The sequence below is a fragment of the Talpa occidentalis genome, unplaced genomic scaffold (genome assembly GCF_014898055.3).
Source record: "Talpa occidentalis isolate TD23 unplaced genomic scaffold, MPIMG_talOcc4v2.1 talOcc4.7, whole genome shotgun sequence".
Lineage (NCBI taxonomy): Eukaryota > Metazoa > Chordata > Mammalia > Eulipotyphla > Talpidae > Talpa > Talpa occidentalis.
In genome coordinates this window covers 28,169,379-28,187,008 of record NW_023605083.1, presented here as the reverse complement: position 1 = coordinate 28,187,008, position 17,630 = coordinate 28,169,379, and the positions used below count along the sequence as shown (strand labels likewise).

Below are 17,630 nucleotides of genomic sequence, written 5' to 3'. Positions count from 1 at the left end.
AATCCTAACAAAGGAGGAGGTGGAAAACTTATTCAATGAAAACTATAAGACATTGCTAAAAGAAATAAAAAGATACACAAGGAAAGATAGTCAATGCTCATGGATTAGAAGAATTATCATTGCTCTAAAGTCCTGCTTGTCTAAATCAACATATAAGTTCAATGCAATCCCTATCAAAGTTTCAATGGAATTCATTAAAGAAATAAACATTACTAAAATTTACATGGAACCACAAAGGACCCCAAATACACTGTTGGTAGGAATGTAGGCTGTTCTAATCCCTGTGGAAAACAATATGGTAGTTCCTCAAAATATTAATAGTAGCTATACCTTTATCTTATGACCAAACAATTCCAGTCCTAGGTATCTACCCAGAGGATGCAAAAGCACTAATTCAGGGGGATATTTGTACTCCTTTATTTGTTGCATTACTGTTTACAATAGCCAAGTTATGAAAACAGCCTAAGTGCCCAACAATAGAGGAATGGGTTAAGAATGTGGCATATATATGCAATGGACTACTACTCAGCTATGAAAAAAGAGAAACTCTTGCCTTTTGCAACAGCATGGATGGAACTGGAGGGGATTATGGTAAGTGACAAAAGTCAGAAGGAGAAAGCTAGGTACTAGGTAATTTCACTCGTGGAATGCATAGAAACAAAAAGGAACTGAAAAACTAAACCAAAAGAAACCCTAAAATTATGACTTAAGGTTTGAGGCTACTGAAGTGGGAAGGAAGATTGGGATTGAGAACAAAAGGAGGACGGGGCCCAATGGTCTATGGTAAAGGACTATGGATGGGTGTGGTGTGGCAACATACATCTGTGGTGGTGTGAACCTGTGCCCCTAAATCATTCAAGGTTACAAACCAATTTCACCTTAATAAAAAAAGTAGAGTTGACAGTTACCAATTTTAAAATTTCCTACAAAGATTGTGTAATCTTAAATTAACAATTTAATTGTGTAATCTTAAATTATATAATCTTAAATCTTAAATAATCTTAAATCTTAACAATTTAATTGTGTAATCTTAAATTAACAATTTAAGATTGTGGCATTGGCATAAGGACAGACATACTAGTCAATGGAATAGTATTGAGAGTCCATGGGAAAAATCCATATATGTGTGGTCTATTTTTTGACAAAATTTTTGACTCAATGGACAAAATTTGACCTTTTTGACAAATGATTTGGGGGCAATTAAATACCAACATGGATGCCGTTTTGGAGCCCTATCTCACGCCATACACAAAAATTAAAAAGGATTAAAGGCTGAATGTAAGAGATAATATAAAACTTTCAAGAGAAAGAGTAAATGTAAATCTTTGTGACTTTGCATTAGACAATGATTTAGTTATGACATAAAAAATACAAGTATCGGGCCTCCCTGGTGGCACAGTGGGTTGAGCGCTGCGCTGTGAAGCTGTCTGCAGCCTGTGCAGTGCAGATTCGATCCCTCGCTGGCCAGGGAGAAACCCACATGGTGTAGCAGATCTCTCCTGTCTTGCCCGCTGCTCCCCCTCAGCAGTGTCTTCGGTCCTTCTGCCTGTTCTGCTCCCTGCTCGCTCTGGTGAATTCTCTCACCCTCCCGTGACTCTGACATGTACCCCAGTTCTTGTATAAATAAATCTTAAAAAAAAAAACTCCATCTTTAGGAAAAAAAGTATCCAAAAATAAACGGAGCTTCATCAAAATTAACAATGTTTGTATTTTAAAGGACACTATCAAGAAAGTCAAAAGAACGCACATAAAATTAGAGAAAATAGTTACAAATCAAATTTGATACACGATTATCTCCAGAATAGGCAAAGAACCTATTCAGCTTTAAAAAGCAAATGACCTAACTAAGTAATGGGCAAATAATTGGAACATTTCTCCATAGAAATAGAAAATGTCCAATAAGTACATGAAAAGATGTTCAATATCATTAGTCCTTAGGAAACATAAATCAAAGCCACACTGAAATACAATTTCACATTCACTTAGAAAACTATTATGAAAAATATGTTAGCAAGTGTGTGGAATTATGAGAGACTAATCTATTTAATCTTCTTTATGATACTTAGATTTTTAAAAGTGTATTTAGATAATTTTTAAGTATTCTTATTTTTGAGGGTGTGGGAGGATTCACAGTTAAGCAGACTTTATCACTAACCAATTAAAAGCATATATGGCATATCACCCGAAAAAGCACATAGGGTTATTTTTCTAAATATTGAAATAAGATGAACCTTGAGACCAGATAAATAGGTCACAAATTGAAAATATAACTAAATAGGAATAAATACTTCTTGGGATTATTGCTTAAATCTGCACCAAAGTAGATACAACTATATATATAAATATATATATATATATATATTTATATATATATATACACAACTATATATTATTTATATATATATATATATATATATATATATATATACCGAAATAAAGGACAAAGGGAAAAATTCTAAATCCAATTACTGAGATCATGTTTCTGGCTTGTGTATTGGCCTAAATTTGAGCAATGTCATAATCTCAAAACAAAAGTGTATAGTTGGAATGACTGGATGTAAAGCTACATATGAAACTCCTTGTATTTTTACTTAGATGCATTTTTTTTAAAAACATTGTCGGCAGGTAACAAAACAGAAAGCTGCCTCCCTGGCCTTATGCATACAGCCTGCAGTTGCCAATTTTTAATCCCTATTCAAAAGCATGTTAGCTTCATTGGGAAGAAAATCATCCAGAGGTTAATAGAGGGCAACATAATTTGCCGTATATTATTTTAGTGAACATTTAACAGACATGGGAAGGTGTGATAGATAGTAAACTGGAATTGTTAAATCACATGGAATTTGTGTACCTCATCTTTTGTTGAATAGAACAGGTTGGCAAACCTGAAAAAAACCAAACAGTATTTTAATATGGATTCTTGATTCTGGAATATAGTTAATAATGATGAAAGGTTTTCCAGTATTTAACAAATTCAAAATAGGAATCCCATATAAGTTAAGTTATACAGCTACTTAAAGGTGCATTATATGCATTTTACCTGAATAGTACATCCAGAAATAATGTAGCTTAAAAATAGATTTTCTCAATGTTGTTAAGGATTAATGGTTTTTATTTGTATATTTCGTGACTAAAGCAGACATCTTCATTTTTACTGCCTTAGAAATATTCAGACTAAAAATACTGTAGCCATGACATTAAGAACAAAACCTGGTCCCAAAAATTGTTCTTTTATCTGTATGTTAATGGGAGTTTAAATTTTCTTATAAAGAAAAAAACAGGAATCCTCCCTTGCTCATTTCTATTAGAGCATTTTATTTAGGGCACCAGACTTTTAGCAACTCTTTTATTTCCATAAGAGAATAGAGGTCTACCCTCAGTTGAATTGCTTATTAAAGCAGATGTGTATCACTTTAACTGGTAACATAGAGTAACTAGTGTCTAGTACTCATTACAGAAGCAAGCTCATTGTTGCTCAAATTTAATAAAGTTTCAATTGAGAAACAGTATTGATGAGGAATATCAGAAAGATAAAAAGATCCATGATTTCTTTGAAATAAAATTCTACCTCTGGATCAAGCAAGAAAAGCCTCAGAAAGCCAGGTACTCTAGAGCAGGTGTAGTGGTAAAGATACATGATTATTGATAAATGAGAATTTGATACTTCCATTTTATCTTCAGCTTTCTAATTCTATTTCCTTATTCAGTTTTTTTGTGGATTTTCTTCCGTTCAATTTAATAGGAGAGCCCCTTTCGAGTAGAAAAATAAAATACTACTGTTGTGGAGTTAACATCCCTAGACATATGGAAATTATCCTTTCATTATCTTGCAAGATGAATCATCACACTTTGGTGATATGGTTAACTTGTCTAAAAAAGTGAAATTTGGTGTAATGCCCAAGTCCCTGTGAACCTAACCCACAGATCCCTATCCATACTTAACTTGTCAAGGAAGGATTAATAATGTTCATCTCTTAATATCTCTGGCCAGTGAGTTCACTGTGACAAAATAATGGCGACATGAATTGAAGGTCTTGCATATAATGAAGGCTGGTAACATCAATCTAAGCTATGAAACTTTTCCTTTTAAAAATGCTCTGAGTATGAATGGATGTTTATATTCATAAATAGAAGTTAGTAAAAAAAAATCTGTTTGCAGCTAGTTTATCTAATCTTGTGTAGATTTACATTGAACACAAAAATACAGTGTTTAAGTAAGTAAACATTTCTGAGTGGTAGAGTTCACATAGAATCAATAACATAGTGGGCCTCCCCGGTGGCCCAGCGGTTGAGCGCTGGGTTGCGAGGCTGCCCGCAGCCTCTGCAGCACCGGTCTGCCTGCTCTGCTCCCTGCTCTGGCTCTGGTGAATTCTCTCACCCTCCCGCGCTTCTGACTGTGCCTGGTGCTTGTATAAATAAAAGAATAAATCTTAAAAAAAAGAATCAATAACATAGATTTGCCAGAGTCTGTTTTCTTGCCATAGTGTGTGTGTATGTTTTCTGTCTCCTCAATTAACTACCATGGAGGAAAGAAAAACCTGCGGCCCACCATTTCAGTATCTCTGAAAAACTGCTTTCATGTATTGGTTTTGTGCAGTGAGGAAAAGTGAATCACCTTTCCTCAGGGACAACTTAGGTATGATGCCAAGGGTCCTCAATACTCTTAAAGGGCCTCCCAAAAGTTTACATTTCTTTTAGTATCAGAAGCAGGAAAAAAGAAACCTTTTAGGTCAAAGAAAAAAATTTTTATTTATATTAATATATTCATCTTTATACCAACACAGTTACAAAACGTATCTTTAGTATTTGTTTATGAAGGAAGGGGCCCGCGAAAGTCATAATGCAGACTTACCTGCCCCTCAAGAGGTTTCTTGCAAAGGGAACACTAAATGTTTTAGATAATTCATGTTTTGTCTCCTAAAAATTCACAAAGGCTCATAGAAGTCCTGCAATTAAAAAAAAAATCAAATATCAAAAACCAACAACTCAACAAGAAGGATAAAATTTCTGAGGGAGATATAAAAGCAGAATTTTTTTTTAGTTTATAAATAAACAACATGAAAAAAATCCAACAACAACTATATAATTTTATTTACTCTATAGTTCTCCAGGTTTATTTCATCCTAGATGTTTTTTTCTTCCATATAATAACTATTGGTTTCTCTCAGAACTTGTAATCCATGGAAGAATGTTGGAAATATTTAACACTCTATTACATGAAAATGCAACATTGACCAAGAAAGTCTATAGTTGAAATCCCTTAACCACCTAATTTTAGCAAACTACACAGAAGCCTAAAGAATTATCCTTTGTTCTATGCAAATAGGATTAAAATGCATACCTGGTGCTCTTGGAGCAGCTTGCTAGCAACACAGCCTTACCTATCCACTTGGCAAGAGAATTTTATTGTTGCACAAATTTCAGATTTATGCTACACAGTTCACTGAGACCCATTTCAATTCTGTTTTTTTGATAGGTTTGCAGCAGCATGAGGTTGAAAATAATTCCCAAATGGCAAGGAAGGATGAAAAGCTGCTTTCCTGAATCCCAGAACATGTTATTCCTTAACCTATCAGACCTTATTAAGAGTGACTTAAAATCTGTCAGCTCTCAAAGGTTTCTTCAGTAACAGATTTCTTGGTTCCATCTCAGTTCCTCAGTTCCTGTGCATAACCACAGCCTATTCAATTTAGCAGTGCTCGGCTGCATGAATGCTGAAATTAAAATGTGCTTTCAAAATTCAATCCATAGCAAAACTGACCTAACTCAAAAGCATCTCCACAGTCAGATTTAATAAAAAGATATGAGTTTGAAGCAGAAGGTAGAAGAAGGATAAAATTCTCTGAGGGATAAAATAAAAGTAGAAAGTGGTTTTTTTTTTTTTTTTTAAAGTTTATGCTGACTAATGTCCTTTTTTTAAAAACCAGTTTTCTTTTTACAGAAAGAGTCAAAGATCTGAAGTCCTTTCTTTTCATCTTTTATAAGGTTTGCACATTAAGAAGATGATCTCTATTATTCTTCTGGAAGCAGAAACTTTTGACTGCCCATAGTGCTTTAAAATACATACACTTCTTACCTGGGAGGAACTCATAAGCCTTTTACTTAAATGGAAATAGTAAAATCTAAATGAGTATATATTTTTCTGTTTCAGAAACAAAATTTCTTTTAAGGAAAATACCTTGCTCATTTAACTATATACCTGACTTCTAAAAGATAATTGATGTAATTCCCTGAACACATAGTATTTAGCAAAACAAACAGAAGCAGCAAAAACACCATTTAGCCAGCCCCTTCTTGGTACATCTTTTATCACAGCCAGTGCACATTATTGAAAAGATTTGTTCATGAGTCTATTTCCCTTTCTTAAATGAGAAGAGTCCTTGAAGACAGCGAACTTGTGATATTTGCCTTGGACTCTCAAATACCTACCACAGTGGCCAGTATATATTAGGAGTTTAGTGCAGTTTGTGGAATTAAGACTTAAATATTTAGGACCTTTCCTGGTGGCACAGGCGGTTGACCGCAGCGCTGTGAAGCTGTCCGCAGCCTCAGCAGCGCTGGTTCGATCCTGGCCAGGCGCCAAGAATCCCAGTAGATCTCTCCTGTCTCGCCTGCTGCTCCCTTCAGCAGTGTATTTCAATCAGTCTGCCTGTTCTGCTCCCCACTCTGTCTCTGGCTAATCCTCTTACCCTCCCGCGCATCTGGCCTGTACCCCGGTTCTTGTATGCATGAACAAATAAATCTTAAAGAAAAAATTACTTGGGCCTCCCCTGGTGGCACAGCTGTTGAGCGCTGGGCTGAGAAGCTGCCCGCAGCCTCTGCAGCGCTGGTTCGATACCCGGCCACCTGCGAGGGTCCCACATGGTGCACAGACCTCTCCTGCCGCCCACTGCTCCCCACAGCAGTGTATTTCATCAGTCTGCCTGTTCTGTTCCTCGCTCTGGCTCTGGTGAATTCTCTCACCCTCCCATGCTTCTGACTGTACCCAGTGCTAGTATAAATAAATAAATAAATCTTTAAAAAAAAAAAAAGACTTAAATATTTAGTGACTTTGGATGTATAATCTACTGGAAATTTTCCATGTGGCCATTTCTGTTAGTTATACTGCCATTATTCATCCTGAATACTGAAACTGTGCAAATAAATGGGGAAATCTTCCTAGAAGTAGTATTTAAAGAGGTTCTCTGTTCTTGGGTGTGTGTGTGTGTGTGTGTGTGTGTGTGTATGTGCCTGAGGAGGGATGAGAGAGAAGTGGGGAGAGATTCCCCTTTACTGGCAGTAGGAATGAAATTTTGGTAATATTGCTGGCACAGTTTTTTGTTTTTTTTTTTACTATTAAAGCCTTACCTAAGCTCCTTATTTTTAACTCAATTGAGATGTCTATAACTTTTTCCCCAGTGGCTATGAAATGCTAATAAAACTAGTAACAAAGGAAAATCAATCCTTTTCAAAAACAAATCACTTTGACAATCTCTTACAACTAACTGGAGTAATTGGGAGGATCATTAGTAAGTATATCAATCAGCCAATGCATATTTGATGAGCACTTCCTAGATCCTCTACCAAAAGTTGGGTGTTTGCTGAAGACAGCATGAGGGAAATATAACTGGCATTTGGCCACTGAATTTGAAGGCCTCATGCACTATTGGGAGGTGATACTATAAGTCCAAAGTACCTAACAGAAAAGGGGAATAGAGCAAGGACTTTACATTATGCTTTGACATGTCAGTGCTACTTTGAGAAAAGCACTGAGATGGCTTCTGCCAAAAATGAATAGTAGCCTATTTCTTGGTTTATAAACTGGTAAAAATCAATTGGTTATCAGAATTTTCTCAATTTTATATTTTTATCCTACATACCTTATTTAAACCATTCGTGTTAACTACCACTGATATATCAATAAGATGGCAGAAATAGATAAGTCTGTAGCAAATACAGGCTGGCTGAGAAATAAAGATTCTAAAACGGCTGAGCACTTAATTTTACAGCTCCTTATTTTTTAAGGAAATATACTTCTGGTTGAAATATTATATTTTACATAGAAGCAGTCATATTTTCTTCCAATAAAATGATTCCTAGTTTTTAGGATGAGAATATCAATGCTTTATGGTGTTCCTACCAGGTGACCATCATATTCAGGTACTTTTCTATTAAAACAAGTTGGAAACCAACAAAATGTTAAATGGGATGAGCAGATGTTAAATGGGATGAGCAAGCAACTTTATTAAATTTTTGTCTATGTATATCCTGACATAGACAAAGAGGCTAAAGGGTTGCACATGCTGCAAAGAAATAGGCAGGTAATAAGGTTCATCAATGAGAGCAACATAGTCTGAAGCTGTTTTCTTGAAGCATGTGGTATTTGAAAAAGCCTGCAAGTATACGTCAAAACTGGAAAAAATGCTTCAGAAATGCAAAGTGACCCAATGGTTATTTTTATTTTAATAACCTTGGTGTTTTTTTTTTTTCAAATTGATATGGTCATATGTACACTTAAAAAATTTTTTTTTAACTATCAAAACATAGAAAGAGGAAAATAACCCTATTACTTGAGTTCACAACTACTAATATTTGGGGGTACTTTTTTTCCTGTGTACTTTTTAAAAGTTGTAAACAAGAGTCTACATAATTTTGTATCCTGATTTTTAAAATTATGGTGGAAACTTAAGCTTTTTCCCCCAGGTTATTTAAAAGCCTGTGGATGTGGTATCTGTAATGGCTCTCTCATACACCATTGTAATACACCTTATCAACCTATCAATCATTTCCTTTATTACTATTCATTTAGGTTAAAGTCACTAATTTTTTATTATAATAAATTAGTGGTGAATAGGGTAGCTGAATTTTTCATTTCCCTCTCTGTCCATTTCCTGCTCTTTGTGATACCTAGATCTTGCTCTGTCCTTCACAGTTAACATATGGCTCCAGGAGGAATGACCAACCTTTAGACCACTCTGCTGGTCATGGAAATTGACTCAGGAAGAGCAGACAACCACTTAAGAAGACAAGATGTTTCCTTGACACTTGTCATTCAGACACTTCCTTTTCAGAGGTAGAGCTACTATATGTAGCAACAGAATGTCTTCCAACATATCAGATAAACATAGCCACAGGACAAAATTTTGGTTGGCATCATTAAACAGCACAGTGAATATGACTGAGTAAAAAAAAAAAAAAAAAAAAAGAGGGAGGCTGATCCATTCAGGGAATAGAAAGGGAGAAAGGGGAACTTTCTAAAGTCAGGACAGAATTTATACCCAGAGAAAAAGCCAGTGAAACAAGAACAGGTAATAAGAGTAAATGCACTGAAATTCAGGCTCCATACATTTCATTGTTTATTTTATTCACACATTCTAAGTCCTGTGATGAAATGGCTATCCTGTAGGTTAGAAGGATGCTGAATTACCAAAAGTTAACAACTAAAAACCTAAACAAAGACCCTATTACTAAAGTTTGTTGAGTGTTTGTTCTTTGTACAGTATCAGTTCATAAAGTTTAAACTCAAGGACTAAGACAGAAAAAAAGGTAATTACTGAAAAACTTGAAACCGAGGGAAAGTGTCTACTAGCTACCAGAAGAAACTGTTTTTAATCTACATAAAAATCCTCTGATGCAAGCCTTGAAGAGAAGGTATACTTGAGGCAAAAATGTATCTCTCACTAATGCATTAAGGATTATTGTTCCTACAGCAGGGGAGGAGGAAGAAGAGGGATCAAAACAGGGGAGGAAAGAACACAAGAAACTATGGTGACATTTCACAGGTGACTTGGTGGTGGAAATTTTATGGGGACTATATCAAACATTGTACAAGAATGAACAATGATGTAATATATATATACATATATATATACATTTTAAAATATATTTAAAAAACAAGGACCTTTGTCTCACTAGAAACCAAGCAAAAAAGTAGGAAATAAGCAGAAAGATCCGAGATACAAACCAAATGGCACCAGTGTATGTCTAGAAAAGTGCCTCCCACCAGAACCTATAGCACCTTAATCTCAAATTCCAACAAGGTTAATTTCCTTCCAAACAACAAAATGGGGGTTAATCCAGAGAGGTCCTCTGAAAGTCACCCCACAAACTGGTACATATGAAAGCAGAAGCAAAAACTGAAAACAAACAGAAGAGCAGTTAGTGTAAAAACTGAAAACCGTAAGCACTCTCTACATAGCCTGAGCAGAGAGGTGCCATGGTCTGGCCCTCCACAGATCAGTTCTTCACGAAGCTACCACACTGATCTTTCAGAAATTGCAATGTGATCATGATCACATGCTCTGAACTCTTACAACCTTTCAGTGACATTCCAAGGCTTATAAAATAAAAGCTATATTTTAAATGACTCACAGGTCCTGCAGGTTGTCGGCTCCCTGCCTGTCCAGCTCTCACACGGCTCTCATCTCTGGGCACATTTCTCTCTACCTGGAACTGTCTCACTGCTGCCTCTCCTGGGCAACCTGAAAGGTCACCTCCTTGGAAAACTTGACCTAATCCGGGAGTCTAGATTAGTTTTTCCCTGTGAACTCTTAGCAACTTTGCACTTGAGAATCGATCATAATTGCACTTAATTATTAATCTGGCTGTTTCCTCCAGGGTTCTGAGCTTTGGGAGAACAAGCACCATGTCTAGAACAAATACTGAATAATTATTTACTACGGGAAAAAAAGATGTCACTGGACATGCATGCTTCATCCTTCTGGGATACAGTAGTTCAATTTTACTAAAAGATCTTTGGGGGGAGGGTAACGTATTTTCTTTATTAAAGCAAAACAAAAAGATGCATTACGGAGTAGAATGCCAAATTCATATGTATTTTAAAGCGAAAACACGACTTCCAGGATGCTTTAGGCGACGCCCCCAGACTTTTCTGGAGGCATTGTGCTTAAAATAATACAGAAATACGGTGCGGTAAAAGATCCACTTCCCAAGGGATCTAGATAATTAAGGATTGTCTTCATTTTACTAGATGAGAATGTATATGAAAAGATTTTGCAAACTAGAAGAACTCCTGCAACTATAACTTATTATTACTGAGAAAAATATGTGTCCCAAAGAAGGGGGATACTTTCGGATCAAATTACACCGCCAGTTACAGATGAAGCAGGCGCCAGACCCAGGTCTCCCGAGGCCCGTCCAGCCCACTGCTTTTCATTAGTGCACAGCATCTGCCACCTGGTCCCTGCTGCAAAGGGTCGCCTGGCTCTCTCCCTCCTTCGCTCCTAACCTTAATTGGGGCTGATGCCTCAAGCCAGGCTCAAACACCCTTCAAGTTCTGATCGACCAGAATCGAGAGGCGAGCAGACAAACCAAGCCCAGCACTTCCCGGCGTCGGGATCCAGAGGCTTTCTGCTTTCCCCAAAGGATGGGGCAGTTCCTCCCAAAGGCTGCAAACCCTGCCAGCTCCGCACGGGCTTCAGCGCGAGGCTCGCCCCCTAACGGCCCAAACGCAGAGTGCAGCGCGCTCCAGGGAACCCGTCAATCTCTTTTTCTGAGGGGGCTCGCGGGGCCACCAGGCCAAGAAGTGCGGCAGTATTTACGGGTTCCGGGCAGCGGGAGGGCTCAGAAGTAACCAAGGAAAAAAGAACATACTACAGTTGCTGACGCGGCTGCACGGCTTCGCGGTCCAGCTGCGTGGCCTATTGCTGCGAGCAGAGGTGGTGGCTACAGCTGCCCCTTAGGAAACAGGGGACCCCGAGGGCTGGACGCCGACGAGGGCTGGAGGTCCCCGCCAGCACCCTTGGGAGGCAGCCCGCACAGCCTGCTCCGTGCGCCGGCCGGGACCCGGCCAAAGGGCCGGGGAACTCAAGTGGGGCTCGCGCACGCCGAGCCGGGGTGCGGAGGGCGGCGACAGGCTCCCGCGCGCAGCCCGCGCCCCGCGCCCCCCGCGCCGGGGCCGGCGCGCTTCAGCCCGCGGAGGCCGCCGCCCCGCCGCCTCGGGTCGCGCGCCGCGCGCTCTCGCGGTGGGCGTGGGAGGCAGGGGCGCTACGAGCTGGCGGCGAGTGCGCGCGCGCTCCCCCGCGCGCCCTCCCTCGCAGGCCGGCCCGGCTCGGCCCCGGCGCGCGTCACGAGGGGCGGGCGCGCGGGAGGGTGGGGAGCAGGGGGTGGGGCCGCCCGACCGGAGGGGCCCGAGCGGCGGCTGCGGAGCTCCAGCGCCCGAGCCGGGTGAGGGCTGCTGGGGTCCCGGCGGCGACGGTGGCTCCAGAGGCTGCGGGAGAAGATGGTGGCGCTGGAGGCTGGAGCGGCCGGAGCGGAGCTTTCTTCCCAGACTGGGCACCGACGCTGTCATTAGCGCCGCCTGCTCCCGCGGGCCCGCGGACCCAGCTGTCAGGCAAGGTACCGCCAACGGGGACGAGTGGGTGAAGGGGGTGCCGGGCTTGGATGCTGCCGGGACGGAGCCCGGGTCCTCACCGCAGGGCGACCGCGGGCTCGAGCCGGGCAGCGCGGAACAATAGTGGGGATGAGCGGGGACAGCCGGCGGCATCCAGGGGGCAAAGCCTTTGGCCATCGAGCCGACGGGGCGGGGATAGGGGGCGTCGAGGGTGGGGACGCCGGGTGTCCGGTGAGCGCTGGGATGCCAGGGCTTTGGGAGTAGCGGGCGGGCCTGACAGTCATGGCTGTGTGTGTGTGTGTGTGTGTGTGTGTGTGTGTGTGTGTGTGTGTGTGTGTGTGTGTGTAAAAGGTACAGGCAAGGGGATGGGGGTGGCGCGGACCGAAAGTGTTAGGGGATGACATTTCCAGGAATCCCCGCTAGGATCCCCTCATCTCTCTGACTCTCCTGGAGAAAGAGTGGTGGCGGCGATGATGAGGTGGGCAGGGTGCACTTGCTGTGCGAGTGTGCAGGGAGGCAGCTGGGTAGAGGCGTATTTGTAAAATCCCATGTGTGTGAGTGTGTATGTGTGTGTACTCTGCGATTGCATTCACACTTCCCAAACTGTGCCCCAAGCCCAGAGAGATGCTGATGCCCTAACTTGCTGTCACAGACCAAGACTGTGGGACAGTGCTTGTTATTTTGACCCTGTAACTCTGAGTGCGGTGGCTGTTCTGCATGTGGATGGGTGGGTGCAGGCGTTCTCGCTTCCCTTTTCTCTGGCCTCTTGACTGGGGATATGGAAATGTGCATGTGGCTTTGGGCGTGTGCCAGAGAAATAAGATAATGGTTACCTCTTCTGGGCTTGCTGGTGTCCCTGATTTTCAAGGGAGTTTCCATCCTGTGACACTTCTTTCCAAGCCCCTGTTCCCTCAATCGGGGTCTCAGTCGTCCTGACTCTGCAGTTTCTATTGTTTATCTCTTATCTGACCTAAAGCTTTAATGACCACATTCCTCTCTCCCATCAACTTTGAGTGTCAACTAAACCTTCTTCTTCCATATTTCAACATTGGAAACCTTATGGCTGAAGAAAGCATCGTCTTTCTTTTGGTTCTTATAGAATGGTCTTGTAGAATCAACTCTGCAAGTGTGTATAAAGAGATGGGGGGAGGGAGGGAGAATTTGAAAAGGAAAAAGATCCTACTGAGAAATATTTGGTACCCTAATGGATAGTGTCACACAGGCAGGGCGTTTTCCTTCAGCAAAGAGATACTTTATTTCAACTGCTGCCTGTGACATCCATTCTACCAGGTTCCACAATGGCTAGGTGGTGCCATGTATCCTTTGGGAACTGAAATCCCCCAAATCCCATGGTGATGGGGTCCCAGGGTTAGTAAAGTCTGCTTTCCTAGCTGATATAGCCTGCTACTAGGGAATTTGGAAAATGTCAGCCTGGCAATAAGTCACTCGGTGGGAGCCAGGACACAGAATTGCATCCAGAGTCTGTAGCCCTTTAATTGTCTCTGCGTGATAAAGATAGGCTTGTGTGGGGTTGGGGAGAGAGATGGGAAGGGAGACAGCATATTCATATGTGTCCACTGCAGTTTGACTCCCTAGTGCTTGTATTTCTCCCTCTTTATTCATAGGAATGAATGCACCTTTACACTTAATATCTTGATACTTTTTAATAAAAATGTTGTATGACTAGATTAACCTTCTTAGAACATGTTTTAATCATAACATCTTAAACTCTGCTGCATTGCTGTCAGAATCCAAACTGGCTGCCCAGGTCTTCTTTGAAAAGCGTGTAGCCGTCATGGCTACACAAGTAAATATACAGCACGTTGGCATCAGGGATTTTCTTTGAAAAAAAATTTTATATGAGTTTGTTTTAGCAAAGGTTGCATGATACCATTGTTGAATTGGAAATAATAAAGCTAGATTTATCCACATATGTCCCCCCCTCCATTTATCTTCTCTTAATTAACGATGACATACAGACCCGGTGCTCTTAAATCTGTGAACATTAAACTAAATTTCCGCATGTCCTTCAATTCAAGCCTTCTAAAAGTTTAATGTGAGGTTGTTGGATGTCATCCAAGATTTAAGGATAGATTTAGAAAAATGAATTTTGAATCTTAGTTCTTTACTCTCTTATTCTGCCAATTTCTTTCTGAGAAAAGTACTTACGGAATTTAAAAGGCATTCTAAGAGGTTTTGGCTTAAAAAAAAGTCTTTGTGTATGCAAGTAAAATCCAGAGATATACATGTCTTATACAAAAGGTGAAGGATATTAGAATTTACCAAGGTAAATAAACTGTTTGGGAAAAAAATAATGCAACAATGTAATTGACCACTTCAGGAACTAGTGATTTCCATTCTAATGTAAATTGGATAATTTTTAAAGGATGCCTGGCTTCCTAATGATTGGACTAGTAAGGTTAATGATACAGTTAAATCCTGTCATTCAGTCTGGTAAACAGTTGTACCTTTTGCTGTAGCCTACAGCAAGCCATTTGTTTTGCATGGATGTGTTTTCTTCACTTAAGGTAGCATTAATCCTTTTCCTTTCCATTATTGGATCTCTTAAAGAAGTTTGTTTTTCAAAAGACTTGGGAGTAAAAGACTTAAATATTGAACTGTAGGGCCAAAAGGAATAAACCTTTGATACCTTGGAGAGGTGGAATTAGTGTCCTTCAAGGAAAAATCAATTGTTGCTAATTTGTTATTATGATTATTGAGAAAATTTTAAGAACTAAAATCCAAAGTTAACCCTTTGGGTTACAATCGTTACAAATATTTGTTAATGTCCTACTACATACATCTCAGGCAGTGCATATACTTTTGGGTAGGGTTTGGGAAATTTTGGAAGGACTAGAGATTTGAAGAATAAGAAAACTTAGATCCTGACTGGAGGAAATTCATGGCCTGAAGGAGAGACAGGGTGTGCATGTAATTATGAAAGTGTTAAAAAAAATAGTTAAGTGCTGAAAAAAGCTTTATTCCTGCAGAGCTGAGGGAGTTAAAAGATACAATAATAACTTTAAATGGAAGAAAAGGGGAAAGGACATGGAGGAGATTCCATTTGAGCTGGGGTTTATACAGGTGGCATTTGAGTTAACAGGGAAGCAAGAACATACTTGGGGGAGGAATAGTATAGCACAGACCAGGCGGTGGGAAGGTGTCTGCCTGCACAGGGGCTAAAGAATGGTGTGCTTTGGCTGGTGCACAGGGAATACTGAGAGAGGTAATGAGAGAGATATGGCAAGAAAGAGATTCTTCCAAGGCTGTGGAGCAACTTGTATGCCAAAGTAAGGAGTGCGGATTTTATTCAGTAAGTACCAGGAAGCTATGGAAGATTTCTGAGGAGGAGGATTGACAGGATCAGAACTGTACTTTATGGTTATAATCTTCTACCATTGTGTTGGATATAATGAGAAAAGACTGAGAGCAGGCACACCAGATAGACTCTACTGTCAAATAAGGGGTAAGAAGAAATGAGGCAGCAGCGGGAGTGAAGAAGTGGGGACGGACTCAGGAGACAGGGAAGTCAAAGGTCATATTCACACAGCTGAGAGATCAAGAGGTTCATTGTCAGAAGGTTCAGAGATGGACAAGAAAGAGGAGGAAGATTTTTGTTCTGGGCATAGCAAATTTCTTCAAGGGACAGGACTACAATAAGGGGGTAGGTCTTCAGAGACAGGTTAGAGCTATGAAGAGAGATGTATACATTTTTGTAGGTGATATACTTAGGAGCAATTTTGACCTCTCAGAAACACCCAGTAAGAAAATGGGTATGGGTAGGATCCTTGGGAGATATCTATATGTTGGAGGGGAAAAAGAAAGGTGAAGAATTGAAGGGGCAGTTGTAAAAAAATGGTGGCAGTAGAATGGTGTCAAGACTCTGGGAAAGGCAAGAGGATCTGCTGTTATTCATACAGCAAACCCCTGGGGAGTGGGTGCAATAAAGGAAAAGCCATTGAATCTGACTCCTGGCTTTCCTTGTGTGTCTTTCATGTAGGCAGAAGTGGCAGCCAGCATGCGAGGGGTTGAAGAGCAGGGGATGATGCTTAGGGAAAGCAGTGAACACAGACTTCCATTTTGAGAAGGTAGGTGGTGAAGAGTTTAATGTATCAAAGAAATGGCATATTAGGAGAAAATAATGCTTTTAATAGGAAGATTGACCTTACTTTATTATCAGAGGAGAAGAATCCATAAAAGGGAAAACAGATTGAAAATGTAAGAGAGAGGCAAAACTGAGTGAAAGGAACCTTCAAGAAGATGGGAGCATAGTAGATAAAAGCAGGGGAAGGACTATTTTGAGATGGAAGCATGGGGATTTTTGAATTTGGAAAAAAAGAAATTTGGCCAATCTTATAAGTATTGTAAAGTCAAGTAAGAGCTGGGTGGGTTGAAGCATAACAAAAACTTGGAGTATGCACTGTGAAAATGTAGCTGGTGAGTCAACTAGGGGTGAATAAAAGATTATCACCCGACTATGACGGCCTCCTGCATTTGGAGAGTATGAATGTGTAGTGGAACCAATTAGCCCTTTATAATTAGAGTTTGACAATGGTTCATGTAATTTTGTAAAAGCATTTAATATTGTCAAATACAACGGTTCCTGCTTCCCTTAAACTCAGTGAGAAGAGAAAAACATTTACCTTTACAACTAACTGAATAAGAGACTCCACCTGAGGCATTTCCTGTGACTGTTCTCTCTCAGGGATCACTGACTTAAATAAATAAAGCTTGTAGTAAAATAGTGGGAAAAAAGCATAAGTATGTTCAAAAAGATGAGCTTTCTCTACCTATAATACAGGGTATGGCTTTACAGTGAAATGTAGTCTTTTTTTTTTTTTTTTTCAGAAGAAAAATGAAATACAGCACTTCACCTAACACTATACCCATCATAAGTGCTCAATAAATATTTGTCACATGTAATGTGAATACATTTATTTACTTGAGTAAGTTAGGAATAGTGTCTAAGATCTAAAATTTTAGGATTTCTTATTACCCATGGACACTGAGTGAGTTTCATTCTGTGGTCTCTACAAGTTTATGATAGGATTGAAACCATTTTATTTATCTATACCTGCTATTAGGGGCAGACTGAAGGGCACCCCAAGACCCCCAAACTTGAACACTCTAAAAGGATTCTGCCATCTACTGCATAAAGACAAACATACTCTTACTGCATCTGACATTCAATAGAAAAAAACTTTAATAAAATTAGCTGGCAATAGAGAGAAGAGAGGAGAAAGAATAAAATTCCCAATGAAACACCCAAAGTTACCCATATACTTATGGGTAAATACCC

At 40.1% G+C, this 17,630-nt stretch overlaps 1 protein-coding gene and 1 long non-coding RNA gene across 3 annotated transcripts in view; one reads left to right on the top strand and one right to left on the bottom strand.

Annotated features, from left to right (window-relative positions):
* Positions 1 to 2,628: 2,628 nt before the first annotated feature.
* On the bottom strand, positions 2,629 to 11,694 carry LOC119232443 (uncharacterized). The gene is made up of 3 exons (XR_005122088.2): positions 11,593 to 11,694; positions 4,853 to 4,946; positions 2,629 to 2,885 (listed from the first exon to the last, which is right to left on the bottom strand). It is a non-coding gene; the product is annotated as an uncharacterized LOC119232443 (long non-coding RNA).
* A 422-nt stretch (positions 11,695 to 12,116) lies between these two features.
* The window catches only part of APBA1 (amyloid beta precursor protein binding family A member 1), a 201,525-nt gene continuing 196,011 nt past the window's right edge, over positions 12,117 to 17,630 (top strand). The window contains exons 1-2 of one of the 2 annotated variants that reach the window (XM_054689746.1): positions 12,154 to 12,336; positions 16,332 to 16,419. The gene's annotated coding sequence lies outside the window, so the exon portion shown is untranslated. Of the gene's footprint in view, positions 12,337 to 16,331; positions 16,420 to 17,630 lie in introns of both variants that reach the window. The other variant, XM_037495037.2, reaches the window with a different exon arrangement.